Source organism: Mus pahari, chromosome 12 (genome assembly GCF_900095145.1).
Source record: "Mus pahari chromosome 12, PAHARI_EIJ_v1.1, whole genome shotgun sequence".
NCBI lineage: Eukaryota > Metazoa > Chordata > Mammalia > Rodentia > Muridae > Mus > Mus pahari.
The window spans coordinates 54,941,395-54,957,218 of NC_034601.1; positions in this window are offsets into that span (position 1 = coordinate 54,941,395).

Below are 15,824 nucleotides of genomic sequence, written 5' to 3' on the forward strand. Positions count from 1 at the left end.
CATCAAGTCACAGCAGGACTAATGCATCCTCTCCCACTGAAGCCAGAAAAGGCAAGTAGAATTCAGGCAGTAAAATAAGAGAGTAACCTTATTCTAATTGTCTGGGACCCACATGAAAATCAAGCAGCACATCTATTACAAATGTGTAGCAGGGCATTGATCTTGTTCATGCAGTCCCTTTGACTGGTGGTTTCGTTTCTGTGAGCCCCCATGGGCCCAGATTATTTGATTCTGTAAGTCTTGACTTTTGAGTGGTCTACACCCAAGTTGACTTGTCTTGTAATGATGTTAATGGACATGCTTTGAGTCTCTCCCATTGTAGGATGATTCTGGTTGTTGTCTTATCTGTTTTGTCTTTCTGCATGTTCACATATTGCAGTATGATTGTTGATGTACATAAGCTGAACTATCCCTGTACCCTTAAAATGGACCCAAGTTTACCGTGGTGAATAATCTTATGCATTTATTCTTGAACTCTGTTTGTAAGTATCTTGTGAAAGAATCTTTTATTTGTCTGATGTAATTGTTGTCTCGGAGGTTTACTGCTGAATAAGCTTACATTTTCTGAACTCTGGCTGGCATGTTCAAACAAGATGTTCTAGCCCAAATTCCTTTTCTAGCTGGCTGACTTAATCTGACTTCCTCCAGCTTCTCACTCAATTGTTATGCTTGCCCTCATATTTACCCTGATAATCTGCTCTAATCTTCTCACTACTGATTCCTGGCTTGTTGTATAGGCCTACATATATAAACATATACACACATATAACAACAATAACAACAAAAATCATGGCACTTGTATCCATAACAATTCAGATTTCAATATAGAAACTTTGTGCTATGATGTTGTTGTTATAAGTGTCTCCATTATATCACGTAGATTTTGATATATTAAGTTTTTATATTTGATCCATTTTAAGACCTTTTCCATTTCCTTCTTGATTCATGCCATGGTATTCAGTAGTGTGATATTCAGCATCGCTGAAATTTTGTTGGCTATAGACACACATATATGTTAAATGAAAACATATGCAAAAATTTAATCTGGCCCAAATTTTAAGGCCAGGTCTTTGGAATAAGTAGAAACCTATGGGAAGCAAATAGTAGTTCATAATTGGGCACAAAAGGAGAATGACAATATTAGGGTTACAAATGTAGTTTCTAGACATGGTACAAAGACAAAATAAAGAAATGTTGAAGGTTATTTTTATATTAATCACGGCACTTTTATTTAATTTTCTAGAAATTTGGTTCCTTGAAGATTTTTTTTTTTAATGTAGAATACATTACTGCATTTTTGTGTGAGAAACAACGCCTCTTAAATTGCACACAACTTCTAACGGTGATCACAAACATTATTTTATCATTTTCATAAACATAACATTTTATAGTATAGAGTTTCTAGATGGATAACTATAAAGGATCAATTAAATAACATTATTTCATATTTAAAGCCTAAGGAATAAAAATTCATAATATATAAAAAATTATATACTTAAACTATATATACATATATATATATATATATATATATATATATATATATGCTATATGTTGCAATTTTATATTCTATATATATATCCTGAGAAAAATAATATCAGAACAACTCTCCAAACACAGATGTTTGAGTGTATTTCAATATATTTTTTAAATCTTTAGAATCTGAGTTTTCATTTTAAATAACTTTTGTTTTCACTATTTTCAGAAACAGTGTTGTTGGAAGTACAGTAGCAATAAAACTTATCAATAAATTGTGTGTGCAAATTGAACAACTTTATCTTTCCCTTGGATATTCATAGAAAGACAAACATAGTAATTCTGTTTTTCTTTTTCGCAGTAAGACTGAAAATAGCCAAAGGGGAGAAAAATTTACAAGAGGCACAAAAGTCGAAACATAATCCTGCTCTAAATTTGTGAAGTCTTGGTTGTGAAATCTGTAGCCCAAACCCCAGTAGAAATGCCCAGGCAATCACTTATAAGCCCACATGCCTTGCATGCAACTTATTCAATAAGTAAGAGAAATAAAGGAAGAGAGTTGTTTACTCAGGATCCCTTTGGCACTGTTCTTCAAATATTTTGTGCCTAAGAATTACCTGGGAAACTTGTTGAATGTCCCATCTTCTTCAAATTATGTTATACTTGGCATTGCGATTGCCCAAGACATGCATTTTAACCAGTTCCCTAGTTGTTCTTATTTGATACCAGACGAGTGCTTGAGAAATAATATGAGAGCCAAACAAATAATCAGGACTTCAACATGTTCCTCAACCTTTCTGTCTGTTAACTGCCTATGTTCTTGGATGCAAAAATATTCTGTAATTTTGGTGAAATTCTTTAAATTAGTGCTGTAAACTATGTATAATACATTTTTATATACTTTACAAAGTTTAATGTATCAATTACATGCTCTAAGAAATTGGCAATACTTACCAGTGAAGTGGAGCACATAACAGTATATTTTAAGGGGAATTATGTGAATATCTCCCTCATTTACTACTCTGTATGTGTAACTTTGAATGATGGCGCAAGGTAAATGACTTGGCACTATTCTATATATCAGGGTTACCAAGGAGTTGTGATGTGATAATTGATCTAGTAGTTAGAAGGCTACTAATAAATTAACAGACCAGCAGACAAAACAAGTAGATATAGTGAAAGTAAGGATGATTCACACCCCAAGCAGGACAGAGGTAGATAGCAAAGAATACCGCAGAGGTTATGATGCTGCCCAAAATGATGGCCTGAGTTTTGAAATTTGTGACTTTTCTAAATGTATATAAATCCCTCTTTAGTATTTTGGGAATGTGATTATGGATAAATAAAGATGTAGTAAGTGAACTATGGGTAAAGAAAAGTGTGTGTGTGTGTGTGTGTGTGTGTGTTCATGTTTATATGTCTATATGTTATTCTACAGGGGTATGTGTACATAAATGCACATGGAAAGGCCCAAGGTCATAGTTGGATATCATCCTTAGGAACTATCCACATCATTGATTATGGATGAACAAAGTCAAAAAATACATTGCAAAAAAAAAAAATCTCAAAAGAACTAATAAAAATTACTAATTACATTGTAATCAAAATTACATTTGACTATTAGGCTTCACTCTTTATCAAATTATAATTGTATCATAATGGTATAATTAAGGACATAGAATAAAGGATTGGTTAGTGGTTCCAGTTATAAATATGTACACATGTATTTTCAACACATTCAATGACTGCAAAGGACAAACATAACAAGAGAATAATCTTTCTGATAAATGGTGCTAGGAAAACTTGAAAGGAAATAAGGCAGGCAAGATCAGGTATGGGAGGAGACAGGGATGATAGATAGAGGGTCAGGAATTTGAGCAGAGGTGTGTAGCAATGGGGGATAGGGAACTGGGGTTAGCCACCAGCAAGTTCCAGATGCCAGGAAAACAAGAAGTACCCAGGACCCAAGGGGGATGAGATTAGCTGAAATGCCCTACAAAGAGGGGGGAGAACCTGTAGAGACTATATATATCCAGAGGTTAGGCAAGGCACCCAGTTGGGGCATGGGACTACCTATTCATCTCCAAATTTTTAACCCAGAATTTCTCCTGTCTAAAGGAAATACAGGGACAATGTGTGTAGCACAGACTGAAAGAAAGGCTATCCAGAGATGGTACCACCTGGCTATCCATCCCATAAATAGACACCAAACCAAGACACTACTGTGGATGCCAAGATGTGGTTGCTGACAGGAGCTTGATATAGCTGTCTCCTGAGAGGTTCTGCCAGATCCTGACATATACAGAGGCAGATGCTCACAGCCAACCATTAAAATGATCACACGTACCTAATGGAGGAGTTAGAGAAATAACTGAAGGAGTTAAAGGGGTTTGTAACCCCATAGGAAGAACAACAGTGCCAACCTACCAAAGCTCTCAGGGTCTAAACCACCAACCAAGGAGTACACATGGAGAGACCCATGGCTCCAGCCATATATGCAGCAGAGGACAGCCTTATATGACATCAATGTAAAGAGAGGCCCTTGGTCCTGTGATGGCTCAATGGCCCTGTATAGGGAAATGCCAGGGCAGTGAGCTGGGAGTGGGTAAGTGGGTGGGAGAGTACCCTTATAGAAGCAGGGGATTTCCAGAGGGGAAACAGGGAAAGGGGTTATCATTTGAAATGTAAATAAATAACATATCTGATTAAAAAAAGAAAGTATAGGCCGGGCGTGGTGGCACATGCCTTTAATCCCAGCACTTGGGAGGCAGAGGCAGGCAGATTTCTGAGTTAGAGGCAACCTGGTCTACAAATTGAGTTCCAGGATAGCCAGAGCTATACAGAGAAACCCTGTCTCAAAAAAAAAAAAAAAAAGAAAGGAAAGAAAGAAAGAAAGAAAGAAAGAAAGAAAGAAAGAAAGAAAGAAAGAAAGAAAGAAAGAAAGAAAGAAAAGAAAGGAGAAAGCTAAACTGAAGCTTGACCTTGGCCATTTAAACTCAATTCAGAATGAATGAACATAGAGATAGGACAGACACCTTGGGCATTTTTGTTGGGACTTCATAGTAGTCTGTCCACTGTGAAAAATAGTATAAAGTTTTCTCAAATATGTAAATACTCTATATAATATTGTGCACTGATAATTGTGACTTTTCAAAGTAAAACAGAAATTAATAGTTGCTTTATAAATCTGTTATATGCATTCCACTTAATGTGTATCACTTTCTGTGATGTTGAGAGCTATGACCTCTGGCATGAATTGTAAATAAAAAGAAATGTAATAGTAATCAATGCTATCTCATACAAAATAATCCAATTTTCCTATCTATGCATGAACTATGTCTATTTATGAAAATATTAAAGACATTAGGTCTATATGTATTATTTAACATCATCAAAATTTGTTATTCAATGTAGAGATAATTTTTATAAATCTCTATTTTTATTCCACTCAATAGCTGTACAATAAAAGGATATTCCATTTTAATAATGAAGAGAGTTTAAAGAATAATTACAGTAAAAGATTTTTATTTGAAAGAAAAATCAGAACAGTGTATATTCTAAACATTGCTAAAAAGATCTCAAATGATATATGTATACTTCTATAAGTATACTTTGAAAGCACATAATGTTCCTTATGCTAAAAATTGTTACTAAACAAATGGTCTAATTTTAATAATAAATTATAAAATTGGTATTTATGACTTCCTGTATAATACAAATGCTTCATTTAACACATTATGACATAGTGTTTTGTTTTCAGAAAGCACTCATCATTCTGGATCATAGGGGTACTGTGGTCAAGCTATGGAAGGTCTATATTAATATATATTTGAAAAATGTGTCAATAATATTTGAGTTTCTTTTAAAGGAAATTTCTCTCACTTCATCAAGTTTCTCTTATAAAACTTCTCACATTTCAGAATGTTTAGTCATCCTAGGTAGCATTTCATACTATAATTTACAGTGATTTGATTTAATCTTACAATCACAATTTTTCATTAATGATGAATTTCTTATTATCCTTTCTCTTGAGAAATGACAAAATACATTAGGGATGTCTCTGGCTCTGTCATACATAACTACAAAATGGTTGGCATTATTCCTCTCACCTATTTCCCTGAACATTCTCACCAAGTAAAAGGTTATGTTATTTCTAATTCAGTACCCTGGATTTTCTAATAGAATGCAGTAGATGTGATGAATTAGTCCCGAACCTTAAGAAATATGTATAGTTCTAGGTTGTTTTTTTTTTTCACAATTTTCTTTTTCTCCATTTAACAAACTTAGAAGTCATAGGAAAAGAACTATACACTTATCTCAAGTAACATGTCACTCTATCTGGTTATCAAAATCTCAATACTCAGAAATGAGTCTACATTGGAGTAATTAAGGTCTGATAACATCTTAATGAAGATTGCATAGTGGAATTGACTGTAGAGGGTTCAAATCTACTCAATGTCTGCTTGTTTGATCAAGAAGCCATACTTGAGTAATGGTTTTAAACCACTAAACTGTCTATGGGTTTGAAATCCAACCATAGCAAACCATTACAGCCCACAAAAAAGCAGTTTAATCCTTGTCATGGTCCTTCTTCGGTCAGAGAAGAATAGACTATCGATTCTTCATCATGACCAACTTATGGTAAAATGTAAAATGTATATGTAAGCTGGTCAGAAAATCATAAATGTATTCACATACTTGATAATACTCCAAATTTTGATGAAATTGTGAGGAAAGGCAAGAACATATATGATTAGATAGGTTTCAAAATTAAATGGTGAAATTTATGGAGAAATAGGTTAACACATCACTGAATGGTATATCCATTGATTTCTTGAGTTAATTTAAACATAAATAAAAATGAGTTTAATAATGAACTTCATGTACTAGCAAACTATTAATGTTTCCAAAATGGGTGCAGGTAGGGCGAGAGTGGACAGCATAGTCTAGTCCCTAATTTTAGTGAAAAATGGGACCTCAAAAAATTGCAAAGCTTCCGTAAGGCAAAAATTAGATGTTTTATCACAGTATTTTAAGATTTTATGCTATATACTATTTAAAAATAAATCCAAATTTATGTTTAAATTACTATTCTATTATTTTATATTTGTGGGTGTTTTGCTTATTTATAAGTCTGTGTACTACAGGCATTCCTGGTTTCTAAGAAGCACAGGAGATGATTTCAGATACCATGGAGCTGGAGTAACAGACAATTGTGAAATACATTGTGGGTACCAAGAATCTATGTCCTTAGAAATGTTGTTATACATATAAACACTGCTGTTAATCATAGAGATAAATTTCCAGCCCCATAAAACAAAATTTATGTGTTTGTATCTAACATAGAACATTTTCCATTCACTATTGAGATTCTAGCTGTCAAAATGGTGATAAAATAGGAAAGGGTATATTACTCTGGTTAGTTAACACATCAATAATTATTAATATAATAACATATATTTATAGTAAATATTAATGGTATAATATAATTTAATATAATTTAACATAATTTTACTAAGTTTGTAAGTATATGTATTAAATGGCACACATATATGAATTTATTTGTACAAATATTACATATGGATTATTATATATAAAATATATATCTTAAGAACACTATATTTAGCAGTGTGAAAAAGACACTTATTTGACCACTGATAAAGCATAGAGATTAAAATTGTAAAGAAGTGTGAAGACCCTCTGAAGGCTCTGGTTGGTTGATACTGTTGTTCTTCCTATGGGGTTGCAAACTCCTTCAGCTCCTTCAGTCCTTTCTCTAACTCCTCCAATGGGGTGCTCATTCTCAGTCCAATGATTGGCAGTGAACATTCACCCCTGTATTTGTCACACTCTGGCAGGTCCTCTCAGGAGATAGCTATATCAGGCTCCTGTTAGCATGCACTTCTTGGCATCCACAATAGTGTTTGGGTTTGGTATCTATATATGGGATGAATCTACCAGTGTGACAGTCACAGGATGGTCTTTCCTCCATTCTCTGTTCCACAATTTGTCCTTGTATATCTTCTAGACATGAGCAATTCTGGGTTAATATTTTTAACATAGGCATGTAGTCCAATCCCTCATCTAGGGGCACTGCTTAACCTTTGAATATGGTCTCTACAGGTTTTCTCTTCCCTCATTATGTATTTCAACTTTTATGTCATCCTTTTTGGGTCCTGGGAGTCTCTTGCTTTCCTGGTATCTAGGACTTCCTGGTGGCTACTCACAGTTACCCATATCCCATTGCTACACATCTCTGTTCAATGTCATGGCCCTCTCTCTGTCATTCCTGCCTACTCATACCTGATCCTTCACATCTTCCTTCCAACTCTCTCCCACTCTCCCTCCCCTGAGTGTTTTATTCTACTTTGTAAGAAGGACTGAAGTAACCACACTTTGGTATTCCTTCTTCTTGAGCTTCGTATGGTCTGTAAATTGTATCTTGGATATTCTGAGATTTGGGGCTAATATCTACGTATCAGTGAGTGCATACCATGTTTGTTCTCCCTTCTAAGAAGGACTGAAGCATCCAAACTTTGGTTTTCCTTGTTCTTGAGCTTCATATGGTCTGTGAATTATATCTTGGATATTCTGAGCTTTGGGGCTAATATCCACTTATCAGAGAGTGCATACCATGTGTGTTCTTTTGTGACTAGGTAACCTCAGTCAGGATGATATTTTCTAGTTCTATCCATTTGCCTAAGAATTACATGAAGTCTTTGTTTTTGACAGCTCCATTGTGCAAATGCACCATATTTTCTGTATCCATTCCTCTATTGAAGGACATCTGGGTCCTTTCCAGCTTCTGGGTATTATTAATAAGGCTGCTATAAACATAGTAGAGACTGTATCCTTGTTATACGTTGGAGCATCCTTAGGGTATATGCCCAGTAATCATATAGGTGGGTCTTCAGGTAGAATTATTTCCAGTTTTCTGAGGAACTATCAGATTGATTTCCAAAGTGATTTTACCAGCTTGTAGTCCCACCAGCAATGGAGGATTGTTTCTGTTTCTCCACATCCTTTCTAGCATGTGCTGTCATCTGTGCTAAAGATCTTAACCCTTCTGACTGGTATAAGATGGAATCTCAGTGTTGTTTTGATTTGCATTTCCCTGATGACTAAGGATGTTGAACATTTCTTTAAGTGCTTCTAGGCCATTTTAACTGAGAATTCTTTGATAAGCTCTGTACCACATTTTTTAAAAAATAGGGTTATTTGGACCTCTGGAGTCTAACTTCTTGAGTTCTTTGTATATACTGAATATTAACACTCTATTTGATGTAGGGTTACTGAAGATCTTTCCCCAATCTGTAGTTTGCCATTTTGTCCTACTTACAATGTTCTTTGCTTTACAGAAAATTTGCAATTTTATAAGATCCCATTTGTCAATAGTTGATTCTAAAGCCTGAGTCATTGGTGTTTTTTTCAGGAAATTTTCCCCTGTGCTGATGTGTTCTAGGTTGTTCCCACTTTCTCTTCTACTAGATTCAGTGTATCTGGTTTTATGTGGAGGTCATTGATCCTTGTGGACTTGAGCTTTGTACAGGGAGATAAGAATGGTTCAATTTGCATTCTTCTACATGCTGACTCCCAGATGAAGCAGCACCCTTAGTTTAAAATGCTATCTTTTTTCCACTGCATGGTTTTAGCTTCTTTGTCAAAGATCAAATGAACATAGGAGTGTGTGTTTATATTTGTGTCTTTAATTCTATTCCATTGATCTATTTGCTGGTCTCTGTACCAGTACCATGCAGATTTTTATCACTATAACTCTGTAGTACACCATGAAGTCAGGTACAGTGATTCCCCCAGTTCTTTCATGGTGAGGATGGTTCCATATATCTTGGGTTATGAAATGAAGGGGAGATAGAACCTGTAGAGACCACTTTTCAGTAGATAGTCTTGGCCCCCAGTTGACAGATGGGGCCACCACCTATCTCAAAATTGTTAACCCAGAAATATTCCTGTCCAAAGAAAAGACAGGGACAACAAATGGAGCAGAGACTGAAGGAAATGCCATCCAGAGACCCCCCCACCCCACTTAGGGATCCATTACATCTGCAGACACCACACCAGACACTATTGCTGATGTTATGAAGCACTTACTGAAAGAAGCCTGGTATGGCTGTTGCCTAAGAAGTTCTACCAGCATCTGACCAATTCAGATACAGCCAAACATTGGACTGAGCCCAAAACCCCCAACGGAAGAGCTAGAGGAAGGACTGAAGGAGTTGAAGGGGTTTGCAACCCTTTAGAAAGAACAGTACCAACTAACTGGACCATCCTGAGCCCCCAGAGACTAAAATATTGACCAAAGAGTATATATGGAGTAATTCATGACTCCAGATAAATATGTAGCAAAGGATGAACTTATCNGACATCNGTGAGAGGGTAGACCCNTGGTACTGTGGAGNCTTTATGCCCCAGTGAAGGGGGATACTAGAGGGGTGAAGTGAGAGTGGGTGGGTGGATTAGGGAGCACCCTCTTAGAGGCAAAGGGGAGGGTGAGAGAGGGGATGGAATGGGGGGTTCTGGAAAGTTAACCTGGAAGGGGGATATCATTTAAAATGTACATGAGTTAAATGATTAATTAAAAAAAGAGCTCTGACAACCTATGAAAAAATAATATATCTATAAATTGGATCATGTCTCTATTAGTGACTATACTGATGGACTGATTTACAAAAAAAAAAAACCACAAGGATTCATGACTTCTAAAATATCAAAATGTTTGCAGTATATTTTATTTATATAGTTAAATTTAAGTTTTACTTATTAATATTTTAATTTAAATTGTGAAATTATCCTATTACATATTTAACTACTTAAGTTAGAGTACTTATTAATTTTTTAAATATATTCCATGACTTTTTGTAGCAAATTATCTTCTGTAACATAACAATCTTCAATCTTCAGTAACATGCATGGTATATATTATGTACATTTGCTTTATGTCTTTTGTAAGTATAATGGTTTATCTAATTCTACAGCTCTTGGCATGAGATTCTGTTTTGTAATACAGAACAACAGTTCCATTGGTCAATGCAAGGTTCAATTAGAAATAGATTATCTCTGGGCATATAATGAGTCAGACATCCTTTTGGCCAAAATAATTTTGAGGCATGAACATTCATTAAAATTCACATCCTGAAAATGTAACCTTTTGTTTAACAACTAAAATACATATCATGAAAGAATGAATGAATATATAATGTTATAGATTATTTTAAAATCTTTATTGTAAAATTGATATCCTAGAGGACAACTATTTCTCATATTTTAAATGTACAATTTCAGAAGGATATGTGGTTAATGTAACTTTTATCAAACATTCTAAAAAAAGAGAGATTTTTAATTTGATTGTTTAATTTGTTTCTTTCTCCTTATGGAAAAGTCAAACATAAATTTACCAAATTGAAATAAATATTAGAAAAGAAAACAAGTTTTTGAATAAACAGTTATATGTTCAATTGTTTGCTTTGTCCATATGTTTACTCTTAACTTGTTTATAAAGATTAACCTCATTTAAAAGGTTAATAACTATGATATGAGTATATAATTTGCTTTGGTTTGGAAAAAAGTACATAAAGGGAGTAAAAATAAAAATTGAAATAGCACATCCAGATATTATAGAAAAATATATCAGTGAGCAAAATAGAAAATCAATATTCTCAAGGTAACAAAAATACAACAGACTTTTAGACTTCTATTTTAAAAAATAATAAAACTTTACAAGTCTTTTTATTTCTTTCTGCTGAAACTTAAATAAGTTAGCCTCCCTTTTCTTTTCCTTGTCTTTTGGGAATCTGTAAATGTGTTCTGCCTTTGGGATTTATACAAATCTTTTGAATAATAATTTTTTGATTGAAACATTTTATCATACAGGGATATCTTTCCCGAGAGACTGGAATATTTCTCAGAAATAAACACAAGGAGATGCAGTACTCCTGGCTATCATGTCTGTCTATACCTTTCTCCAAGATGTGAAGCTACATTTGAAAATATTGTCTGGAATTCCCCAGACAGAGCCAAGGTAGTCAATCAGCTGCTAGGAAAAGCTGTGATCCCCTGCATTTGACTGATTGTCCCATCTAAGTCTCTTTTACTAGAGAATCAATTACTGCTCATCATGTAAATGCTTATGAGTTACATCTATTTATCTAGATCAAAGGTTGCAATTTCCAGTGTTTCGGGAGGCTTCCTGTGATGTTCATCACCTATTCATTTTTGTAGTTTTTCATAAGTAAAACTGTTCTCTTTTTCTATTATGGAGATTTCTGGGTTAGGAAAAGATTTACTTTTTACCCATTTCCATAATTTGCCTAGTGATTTGGTACCAACTTAAGATCCTCACTTGTAGGAGACACGGAAGTCTTTGTGCTCACAGAAAAGCACTAGGGGAAGGGGAACTGTTAAGTGCATAGAATCATTCCTTCGATGGAAGGAATGTAATAACTGTTATCTGACTAGAAAGCTGGAGTGGAAGTCCTACCTAGCCTGGAGACTTTTGCTATAACTGTGTGGCTATAGACTTTTCTGGTGTGAGACCCTTCCCTAGACCGTTATAGTAAATTTGTTTTTCTCCGTCCATCTATAAAACCTTTTCTTTTGGACAAAGACTCTTGATGTAGTCCTGTCACATCTGTATTTACCTTACTTAGTTCCTCAAAGAGATTTAGGTATGCTTTATTGTACACATGGATGGAGTTAATTATCACCAAAAGAGTTTTCACCAAGTTGTGCTTTACTTAAAACTGCCTACGATAAAGTACTTGATGTTATACTTCTGAAGTTTGAAACAACAGAGACTACTGATTGTGTTGTGCTGAACTGACTGCTTGTGCCCTTTGACTGGTCATTTAGCCATGCAGGCTCAGGAAACCCCTCTACTCACTAAAAATGTACGTTACTTAATGAGTTAAAATGAAAGGAGGAGAATGGCGAAGAGTGATGAGAGAGATTCTAAGGAATAGATCCCGTAGTCCACCAAAATTCACCTGAACAAACATCAGCCTTGAAATCAGTATAAGAAGTAGGACTTTTGGCGAAATGATTGTATTTTGATCTCTCTGCACTTCTGAATGGAATAAGTACCTTTACAAAAGAAAACCCAGAGAGTTATCCAGGCCTTTGCCACCAGAGTACAAAGGAAAGGAATTATCGCTGTGCTGCCAATCTCTTGAGCACAGAATTCCTAGCCTCTATAAATGTGAGATGAAAAGTCTGCTTATATAAGCCACAAAAGTTATAGCATTTTGGTATAGCAAGCAAAGTGAATAGACAAAGAGAAGAAGAGAGAGGGAAGTTTTGTGCCTTTACAAAGCACTGTGAAGACCATTGGAGAAGGGCTGCCGGAACATGATACACCCTCAAAAGTGAACCCAGTGAGGACCAAAATGGAGTATTCTTCAGAACACAAATTTATATAAATTTGGTATATCCTAGCTTTATAACTAGAATGTTATATTTTTAGTATTGAAGTTACAGTAAGAACAGATAAAATATTGATTTTTGTCATAAGAACTTGCTAAAATTATCCCATGTTTGCAAGTTCAGACTTTTTTGAAATTTCATTTCCTCCATTTCCTTCTTCAAAATAAACTATAGTTTCTGAGTAAGTGATGAGCATTTTCAGACATTAGAAGGAAAAATTAGATTATTCTCCACAATTATTGTTGTGTTTGAGTTAAGATGATGTAAGGACATAATGGGTTTGTGATCCTGGCATGAGAACTTCTGATGTTATTTCTTAGAAAGGAAATTTGGAAAGCCAGAAAATGTGGATAGGAGTACAAGGACGTCTGTGGCATTCCTCAATTTCTAGAGAATAGTTAGGAAAAAGCAATTTGTCATGCTTCTGATGTTTCCTGAAAAAAATAAAATAAAATGATGGGCTTTATATAACCTTGCCTTTGATTGAAGCATTGTCACTGAAGTGCAAACTTGTAACTGTAATTAAAAGAATCCTAATAATAAAAATAGTCCTTATGGTGAAGATTGTACACTGGTACTCTGGTGTCTTGAGTCTTCTAGTTTTCCATTTCAGTTCTTCACCATCAATTGGGAGAGGCGATTTGTTTGCCCTCTTGTAATTATTCTTATTACAATTTCATTGGTCTAGACTAGACCTTTTGACTTATCTGAACACTATGAATTTGTCTTACTAAATGAACTGAGTGCTAGATACAGAAAGGCATTGGAAGAATTTAACAAGGAATTAGAAATGCAGAAAGACAATAAACACAGAGGGCCTCCATTAGGAAATTTCATAGCAATGACCTAAGAATCACACACTGTAGGCTGAACATTTTGGGAACCAGATACCACAGTTTTGCAGCCCAGTGTTCTGTGAGAAGACCTTTTGACTACAATAACTTAGATGAAAACTATGGGTGCTGTTGTCCTTATGGTATCAAAACAGGTTCTTCCTCTGGCTTGTAGTTTATCAAATAGGCTCTGCTACTAGACTAACAAATTCCAGGTGATTACTCCACTTGCATTAGAATTTAAACATAAATTACTAAATCCGGCTTCTTTGAAATGTGGGTCCTGGAAAGTCAAGCTCAGGATTTCCTCATTACAAGGCAAGGTATCCATTCTACATTGTCTAATTAATTTCCTAAAGATTTATTTTTAAGGAATTCATGATGTAATTAACAAAAATTGTGACAAGAAAATTTCGACAAAATACTAAACACATGAATTAACATCTAAGCCTTTGGTTACTATACATTTTTCTCTTATGTTTATTTTATGTAGAAGGACAGCATCAACTTCTGTAATAATAAATAGTAAAAGCAGAAAAAGCTGCTGAAAGAGTGGCCTAAGCATTCTCCCCAGTTTCTGTCATCCCATGTTCCCCAGTGACTTTAATTTTGAAGAAAAACATGCAACAAAGAACAGTATTTGGTCTAAGCAGGCTCTCTAACTTTGAAACATAAAAAGCTAACAAGCAACATCACACACACACACACACACACACACACACACACACACTTCAAAGTATAGCTATTTTTCTGTTTGTTCACCTCTATAACCCCAATTTTATTGAAACACAGAAGCTTCCTTTCTTATTTTCAAATGTCAAAGACTTTCTTTATTACATTAGTGCAAGACGATAGATTGTGTTTGTTCAGGTATGTTAAAGGGTTGGACTTTAACTCTCAGGGCACATTTTAAATTATTCAAATATATTTAAAGTAAAAAGTTTACATTTATATCAATAAAATCAAAATTAAGAAATTACTACAGACCCCTACAAAGGGAATAAAATTAATGGAAATGCCAGAGCATGGTTAAGGAAAAAGATGAATTCTCTATGAGTCTATCATCTCTATGCAGAATCTCACAATGATAAAAATAGAAACCATTTGTCAATGATAGTTTTATAAAACCATTTGTATTTTATAACTGATTGAACATTTCTAGAACTAAAAATCTCCTCAATGTATTTCCAATTTGTTCTCATCACTTGGAAGGACCCTTACTTTTAGACTATGTCCCAAATCAGACTTTCATTTACCAAAATTATAATGCATAATTTTAATTACAAATCTAAATTAAAAGTGTAATGGCGATGTAGTCAACAAGAGGATGGCATGTGCATTGTTACACTGGAACTGCTGTGGGATACAACTAAGAAGAAAGAAGATTTTTATTTTCAAAGTTTTTTTTTTAATCTCTGTTGACTGTTATCTTGTTTCAAAAATTATACTGCAAAAGGTTCCCTCCCAAGATTGTCATAAAATCACAAAAAATAAGTTGTTTTCATACCTGAATTTAGCAGAGCATAAATCATGGAGGAGGACAGTGAGAGTGAAGTGTAGACAAAAATCCAGAGGATTAAACTGTATTTAATAATTTACTTCCTATGATAATAACAGACACCAATTTATTTCAACAAAAAGAATGATTTAATTATATCTCCCCTTCATATAGATTGAACCATTGTTTAGGAAAAAGTTTAGTACTTGGTTAAGAATTGTATCAACTGGCTAACTCAACAAAACAAAAGCAAAACTAGCAATAATAAGAAAATAAATGACAAAACAAATTTAGTTTCTGAGAAACATTTATTCTGAGAAGAATTTTGACATCCAAAACTTTCCCATGCTGTGTGATCACTGAAAAGTCTTTTGAGGATCCTGTGCATTCTGAGATAGATACATGTGTCTGCCTGTCTGACTGTCTGCCTCTCTGGTTGTCTGTCTCTGTCTCTGTCTCTGTCTCTGTCTCTGTCTCTGTCTCTGCCTGTCTCTCTCTCTGTGTCCCTCTGTCTCTCTCTGTCTCTGTCTCTCTGTCTCTGTCTCTGTCTCTGTCTCTCTCTCTCTCTCTCTCTCTCTGTG